This window comes from Ceratotherium simum, chromosome 39 (genome assembly GCF_057802395.1).
Source record: "Ceratotherium simum simum isolate JZ-2026a chromosome 39, ASM5780239v1, whole genome shotgun sequence".
Taxonomy (NCBI): domain Eukaryota; kingdom Metazoa; phylum Chordata; class Mammalia; order Perissodactyla; family Rhinocerotidae; genus Ceratotherium; species Ceratotherium simum.
Genome location: NC_141938.1, coordinates 8991327 through 9000201, shown reverse-complemented (window position 1 = coordinate 9000201; position 8875 = coordinate 8991327). Strand labels below are relative to the sequence as shown.

The window sequence follows — 8875 nt, the reverse complement described above, 5'->3', positions numbered from 1 at the left end:
CTTGTCCATAACTCTACATTAACCAACTTTTCTCAAATAAAGTATTTCCATTTCTGCTCTTGGCTTAAAGCACTTAATCTTTTAAGTCATTCAATCCTTTTTACCTGAAAGAGTATCTTCTCACCTATGGGCTTAAATCCATAGAACCCATTGGCTCTAATCCACCTACCACTTCACGTTTCAGTTCTTTGGTGGTACATGGAAAACTTTACCCTTTTTTGATTTCAGCTCTCTGTTCATATATTTTACTTATATCTCGTGTGTTTGAAGTGAATGAAGTTAAGATGGTGAAGAGTGACATTATTATGTCAACTTGTCGTAAGTTAATTTTCAAATAATATGTCTGGAAAAATATAGATTAAGGAGGTTCATATCAAAAGGGTTAAAATGTAAAATACATTGATGATCACGTGAAAAGGCTGAAGTCCCTAAAGAAAAAATGTTTTGAATTCAATATTAACATGGAGCATCATCCACATCTATTAAATTATGGATGAAATCTCATGAGATATACTAGATAATGGGGAAAATTACACACTACTGCCTTACAGTGACATTGTTTTATATCACAACACGATTAAAAAATGAAGAACCATGATGCAACCCAAAGTCTCCTAATGTGAAGAAAAATGTACATTCAATATGTAGTCTGAAAAGAAGGAAAAGTGGTTATGAAAGTCTAAAAGGGGAGTATGAAGTCTGTGTATATTGATCATAATCAAAATTGATTACCGAGATATTTCAGAATCTTCTATGTAAAATACGGAGAACAGAAATTAAGGTACAGGAAACATTCAATGATTCTAAAAATGCAATACTTCTAAGTGTTGGAATTTTATAATATTTTAGCTGTGTTAATAACTATATTACTTACAGCTAATACCTGAACTATGTTTTCACACTTAAAATTGGAATCAGTCTCCAAGATATCATTAATTAGATAGAGATGCTTTTGTTTGTAACTTTAAAAAGAGAAGTTTGGTGGGCTGGCATCGTGGCATAGTCGTTAAGTTCGTGCATTCCCCTTCAGCAGCCCCGGGTTTGCAGGTTCAGATCCTGGCTGTGAACCTACGCACTGCTTATCAAGCTGTCCTGTAGTGGAAGTCCCATATATGAAGTAGAGGAAGATGGGCACAGATGTTAGCCCAGGGCCAATCTTCTTCAGCAAAAAGAGGAGGATTGGCAACACGTGTTAGCTCAGGGCTAATCTTCCTCACCAAAAGAAGAAAAAAAGAGAAGTCTGGAATTTATTAGCAAAGGAGAATGTGTAAATGTGCACAAGGTAGGTGAAATGGAGGTGAATATGAACTGGTGGAGAGAACTGAATGGTGTTTACCTGGCCTAACAGGTTCAAGGATTAGTCACCATGAAGGCCTCTCTTCTATAGTCTTGCTCTGGAACAGAATTGGATTATAGACTCTGAACTACGGATTTGGACTATAGAATAGGATTTGTGGTGTTCAGGGATAAGAATGAGACTAAAAATGTTTGTTTAATGAGGAGCTTTGGATATTGATCCCCCAGGGATATAGAGACTGCAAAGAGTAAACTTGTGACAATCTCATTAAACAGCCCTTGCCCAGTCAGGAAGAAACAGACCTGAGGCTCCATCCAGGGATGATATTTCTTGTCCAGGAGCCCGTTGCCTCAGTTGGTGTTTCTGCCCTTCCTGAAGACAGATCTTCTGTCTTCAATATTCTGGTGACAGGTGAATTATCATTCCACAGTGATACCAGTCAGGTAACTTAATGTCCCTTAGTTAATGCTTTGGCAATGAGGGCAGGTGTTTTACCAAAAATTCATCTGTGTGAAGAAATGAAGAGTGTACATGAATGAAATGGTCAGAACCAGGTGTCCCGTGGGACTGCAACCTGTCTTCTTTTTGACATTTTCACACATGTTTGTACCAATACTCAGCCGGTGTTCTATCTGCTGGTCTCCTAATTTCTCTAAAAAGTAACAGACTACGAGCAGAAATCTGCCCCTTCTCAAACATGATGACTGTTATGAATGTTTCTAACATTTACTTGAATTATTGTGAGGTCATGGGGAAGGGGTTTTGTCATACTTTCCTTTCGTTTCCATTCGTTGCTCTTATTATACTATTCTACGGAATTGTTTGTATTACCCCTATAACTGGGCTGTGAGGATGCTGGGGAGAAACTGGAGACAGAGAGAGACTCAGCCAGCTGCATGCCACCTATTTCTTTTTATAAAATTACCATGTGTTTAATAGAAAAACAATAAAGGTAGTACAATAAAAGAAAATACGATGATGCTTCAACTCATTCTAGAATTAACCAATGTTGACATTCTGCAATATCAGCTTCAGGTCATTTTAACAAAGTAACAAAATAATATGCAGACAGAAGACACCTCTTTGTATCGCCCTCAGTTTTTGTTCTCCCCACCCTTGAGACAACATCATCTAGAGTATGATCATATCCTCCACGCATGTGTATTCGCAAACATCTATAGGTTGAAAGGCACTAACCATAACACCTATCAATTTGGGAATGGAGAAATAAATTGTGATGTAACAATATAGTGGAATACTCTCTGCTAATTAAAATACAGCAATATTGATAAAAAATAAATAACATAAAGATGTCAACTGTAAATAACATGTACGGTATGTTTTGGTTTATATAAATCTTTCACAATGCAAAACGATGCAATTGTTTATGTAACAATAATACTGATTATAGTGAAAGTTACAGGAGAATAACGTGTATGAAGTTCATGTAGTGGCTGCTCTGGAGAAGGAAAAGAATCAAGATTGTGTAAATACATGATGTGGGAACTTCACTTATAGCTGTATGTTTTATTGCAGTGAAGATACATACAATGAGGATAGTGAAATGTATGAATTTGATAAATTTGACTGATGGGTACCAAGCTCTTCATTATTTCGGTACGTTTCCTTGACTTGATTTCACTTGAAGTCTATGTAGGATAGTAAGACTAATACTTAATAAAATAAATATACACTTATCTATGTAGGATTAAAAAATATTTTAAATTTTATCTTGCTTTAAGCTTTTTGTTATGCAAGTTTTTTTTTCTCCTGTAGGTTTTGATTATTTGTGTTGATTCATATATCCGATTCTTTTTATTATTTAATTAATTTAATTGCTATATATTTCATCATATGTCCATGACAAATGAAAATTGATATCATTAATGTTTTCTTCATTCCTTTCATACAGGGTAAAGGTATCCAGCTGGAGTCTTCACTGAGAAACTCTTTCCTGAAATTTGCAGTTATTGTTTAGGGATGTTCTCTTTTTCAATTTTCTTTCCCCAAATTGCCCCCCACACAATTATTTTCTTCAGAAGAGTGAACCTGCCAGGAGCTGTTGTTCATGGCAGAAAAAAAACCGCAATAAGAAATGTCAGTATGAGGGTCCCAGATGCTAAGTGCTGTGCTGGATGCTTTTCCTCCATTCGTTTTTCATCACTGCAACATCCCCATATGTTTTTATGACAGTTCTCATTATACAAATGAAGACATCAGGTTCTTTAAAGTTATGAACAATAATTGTTCAAAAGAAATAGAATAATTTTCCTCCTTCACAAAGCAATTCCTGATCTGGATTAAATTCAGAATGTTCAAGTCTAAATAAAACATCGTGATACATTTATCATCTAGATGATAATGGCTTTCGTGGCCACTTCTTTTTCCTCTTAGAGAGGGAGGACCACCAATTTACAGAGACAATCGTAATATGACACTTGATTATCTTATAAGTATCATATAAGACTATCTTATCTTGTAAGTTTATGTCTTTCAAGGATCAAAAATTGAAGCTATTTTCATCTGTTTTCTTAGGAGTCTATGCATTTTATTCTTTGTCTCACTTAGCTATTTTTTTAAAGTGATATGCCACCTATAACCTTAGGGGAAAATATTCTCTTAGGATGAGAAAGAGAATTTCATTAACATAGTTTTCCAGCTTATCTTATAACTATTGCTAATGCAATTGAGTCACATTTCCACGGGAGAGTCTCATGAGCTTTAAGGTGATAAGCAACATTTTCTAATTTTGCTCAGGTGAAGAGTGTATACTTGGATGGACGCCAAGCACCTGCCACACAATACTTCATGGGTCTAGGTAGACATCTCTTGTAGGGAAGTGAAAAGATTGGAGGTATTTGGGGTTGAAATATTACAATTTTAAAGGCAAGCTATGAAATCTGAGTGATGGTTTAGGAACGCTAATTCTATACTATCCAGAGGCATTAAAAGAGATTAGTCAAGAAAGTCAATTTAGCAGTCAGATGATCTGATCTCAGATCCAGTCTTTGCCATGAACTCAACTTGTACTTTGTGTCCATGACATAATCTCAATTTACAAAGCTTTCCCTACGAATAAATGGAGTGATGGTAGGATCCAACTCATCTGTAATTTCACAAGCTCTTCAGATGATTCTGAGTCATGCCAAATTGGGGACCATACTCTACAAGAAATATTTACTACTTAATTCTGGTATTTCCTCCTGTTTGAAGGCAAGGAATTTTTCTGAAGGAAATGTCATGTCTTTTTCTTTGTTTCAGTCTCAGCACTTGGCACAAGGTGGGAAACAGAGTTGACGATCAATAAAAACAAGGGCCAATAAAGGGAGTGGAGGGAAGAGGAAGAGTGAGAGATGATGATGGAGAGAGAAATTAGCAGAGGCATACATTTGAATACTCTCTTGTGTTCACAATATAGTGTGATTTCCTTTATTTTGAGCACTGGATTTCAAATTTTAACATATACCAAATTCATATGGAGGGCTTGTTAAAACTTAGATTGCTGGTCCTCACCCAGAGTTTATCAGCAGTAAGTCTGTAGCAGTACCACCATTTATTACCAGTTCAAAGTTGATGCACCTGCTGATTATCCAGGACCATTCACTTTATTCTCTTTTCACCCCATCTTTTCTGTAAGATTAATCAACAACATTGAATCCAGAAATCACACAGATGCTACAGAATTCCTTCTTCTGGGACTGACAGATGATCCAGAACTGCAGCCCCTCATCTTCGGCCTGTTCCTGTCCATGTACCTCGTCACCATCCTCGGAAATCTCCTCATCATCCTGGCTGTCAGCTCTGACTAGCACTTCCACACCCCAATGTATTTCTTTCTCTCGAATCTGTCCTTTACTGACATCTGTATAAGCACAACCACAATCCCAAAGATGCTGCTAAACATACAAGCACAGAATCAGGGCATCACTTATATAGGCTGCCTCACCCAGATTGTCTTTGCCCTGGTTTTTTGTGTATTTGAGAATTTTCTCCTTGCAGCAATGGCCTACGACCGCTATGTGGCCATTTGTCACCCAACTCATGTACATGGTCATCATGAACCCCCGACTCTGCATCCTGCTGATTCTTCTCTCTCTGTCTCTTAGCATTGTGGATGCTTTGCTCCACAGTCTGATGGTGTTACGGCTGTCCTCCTGTAAGGACCTGGAAATCCCTCGCTTCTTCTGTGAACTTGCTCAGCTCCTCAAGCTTGGCTGTTCTGATACACTCATCAATAACATCATGGTATATTTTGGAACTAGTGTATTTGCTGGGATTCCTTTGTGTGGAATCATTTTCTCTTATACTAAGGTAGTCTCCTCCATTTTGAGAATGCCATCAGTGGGAGGAAAGTATAAAGCTTTTTCCACCTGTGGGTCTCACCTCTCAGTTGTGTCCTTATTCTATGGGACAGGTTTGGGTGTGTACATTATTTCTGCTCTTATTAATTCTTCCAGAAATACTGCAGTGGCTTCAGTAATGTACATTGTTGTCCCTCAAATGCTGAACCCCTTCCTCTATAGCCTGAGGAACAATGACAGTAGCATTGAGAAAATTCATCAGTAAGCTGTAATTGGTTTTTTAGGAGTGTATTGTTCAATTTCCACATATTTGAGTATTTTCTGGTTGTACTTCACTTATTTATTCTTAGTTTCCTTATATGATGGTCAGAAAAGTCACTTTGTATGATTTCAATCTTTCTAAATTCTTTGATACCTGCTTTCTGGCCTAATATATGATCTACCCTGCAGAATGCCTCATGTGCACTGGAAAAGAATGTGTCTTGCTGTTGATTAATGTAGTGTTTATATATGTCTGTTAGGTTTTACTTGTTTATACAATTTTTCAAGTACTATGTGTCTTTTTGATCAATCCGGAAGTACTATCTATCCTTGAAACTTTTGTATTGAAGCCTCTAAGTAGTATTGTAGGAATATGTATTTCTGACTTCACTTCCATCATCTTTCCTTCATGCATTTTGAGGTTCTGCTGTTTGAGGTTTTCATGTTTATAATTATTATATCATCTTATCTATTAACCCTTTTATATCTCTATCTATCTATCTATCTATCTATCTATCTATCTATCATCTATCATCTGATATCTATCATTTTATGTCTATTTTAACAATTTAGGCAAAATATTTCTTCGGATGTTAGCTCTTTTTTGGTAACTATTTGACTGTAGTATATTTTCTGTCCTTTCACTTAATCTGTTTGTATTTATGGATCTATTGTGAGTCTTTTGTAAACATCATATGTTCACATCATGTTTCTTCTGTCTCTCTTCTAATCTCTGTATTTTGATTGGAGAACTTGATCCATTTACATTTAAAGTACTTACTGATAAGGAGATACTTAATTATTTCATTCAAATATTTATTTTCTGTATGTCTAATACCTTTTTGTTGTTCTTCATTTTCTCTGTTACTGCCTTATATTTTGTGTAGTTGGTTGTTTGTTGTGAATACTCTGGATTTTTTCTCATTGTCTTTTTTGTATATATCTGGATAATTTTCTTTGCAGTTGCCCTTGGCATTAAATTTAACAATCTCTTTTGAGTTCATACCACTTTTACTTCAATAGCATGCACAACTCTTGCTTTCATGCAGCTGTGTCCTTTCTTATTTATATTGTTACTCTCTCAAATTAAATCCTTATACATGGTTGCCAATAGCATAGATTTAAAAATTTTTACATTTGTTTTTCTAAAATCCAGTAGGAAATAAAATCCAGAATTGTAAACCAAAAATAAAATACAGGCTCTTTTATTTGCCTACACGCTTCTCTTTACCAGAAATCTTTATATTTTCATGCAGTGTTGAATCACTATATAGCACTTTTTCATTTCAACCTGAAAGAATCCTGTAGATATTTTCATAGAGCAGGCTTTTAATGAACTCCTTCAGCTTTGTTAATCTGGGCATATTTTATTTCACGCTCATCTTTAGAAGAGAATTTTTTCAGATATAAAATTCCTGGTTGACAATTGTTTTTTCTTTCAGCACTTTAAGTATGTCATCTCACTATCCTCTGACCTTTGCGATTCTGATGAGAAATTGGTTGTTAATCATATTGAAGATCTCTCGTACATGATGAGTTGATTTTATCTTAAATTCTAGTATGTGATGAACTCTTTTCTAGATTCTCTTTTGCTCTTTGGTTTTGTCAGTTTGATGATAATATGTGCTAGTGTTAGTATCTTTGAGTGGTCCTCCTTGGAGTTCAGTGAGCTTCTTAATATTGTAAGTTCATGGCTTTCACCATATTTGAGAAGTGTTTGATCTTATTCCTTCAAATACTATTTCCATCTCTTTATCTTTCTCTTCTCCTTCTGAGATTCCCATAATGCATGTGTTTTTTCACTTGTTGGTGTCCTATATGTTCCTTATGTCTGCTTACTTGTCATCGTTCTTTTTTTTTATTCCTCCTCTTTAGATTCAATACTATAATGTGTTAAACTTGTATAGCAGAATCTCCCATAGATTTTTTCTTTTTAAAAAAAGGTTGTTGAAGGTAGCAGTGGTCCATTCGTTTAGTGACTTTTCCAAAATATATTCAGAAAGACTGTAATTCTTGTAGTATGTGGTCATTGAAGTCAATGTTCACTAACTTTATTCAGCTAGTGCTTTGATAGACTTCCTTGAGTGAGTAGAGTGATACAAACAAAGAACACACTTCTCTCAGTGTTTACAGATTGGGTCTGTGCTGCAGTACTCTTTCAGCACTTACCGAGGTTTGCACTGAGCCTAGAGATCAAAATTAAAGTTTAACTCTTCTCTGGTCTTTTCTGAGTAAATATCTTGCCATGGGCATGCATGTGCCTTTCTAAATTTTCCAAAACATTTGGCCACTTTTAAATGTCTTAATTTCCTGAAGAAATATCCCCTGTTTTTGCTCTGGATCTTAGCTGGTCTATTTTATGATTTGACTTTTATCTTTTACCATAGGCACATGTTGGCTATTAGTTAGGTTTGTGGTGATCTCTAAAAATGCCCACTGCTTTTTCAGCCTGAATTCTGAGTTAGACAAAATGCAGACGTGTGCCTGTGTCAGTCCTTCAGGTAGCTCCCAGAAAGATTAAAACACACTCATAATGATATGAGAAAAGATCTACTCTGCTTCCTCTCTTTCCATGGATCAGAGTCTAATACTGAGAATGCACTCTGTGATCATTTTAGGACTAAAACTACTGCCATGCCAGGGAGGGAGTGGGGCAAAGGCTATTAAAAATGCCACAAAACATTTCCACCAGTTTGAAGTTGTTTTTTTCTTGATTCAGCACTCGCTTGGTTGCTGTAAATTTTGACTGTTTTCAGGAGTTCTGACGACGTTAGTTCTGACAGTTTCTGCTTGATTTTCAATGCTTCTTTGAGAGGACAAGATTTAAGCCTGCCGAATTTGCCTTTTAGCTGGCAGAATGCCATGGAGTCTTCCACGCACAGTCTATTTTGATTATAGGCAATGTATTAGAAACCGCTGAATATACCATGCAGAAACAGACTGCAATGAGACAGATATGGAGTCAGTCATTTAAATGTGCTATTTTGGGTATATTTGCTATATTGTCACTTGCATT

The 8875-nt window shown here is 36.0% G+C and overlaps 1 pseudogene; it reads left to right on the top strand.

Annotated features, from left to right (window-relative positions):
- Positions 1-1617: 1617 nt before the first annotated feature.
- On the top strand, positions 1618-5870 carry LOC101390839 (olfactory receptor 7G2-like; annotated as a pseudogene).
- Positions 5871-8875: the final 3005 nt, after the last annotated feature.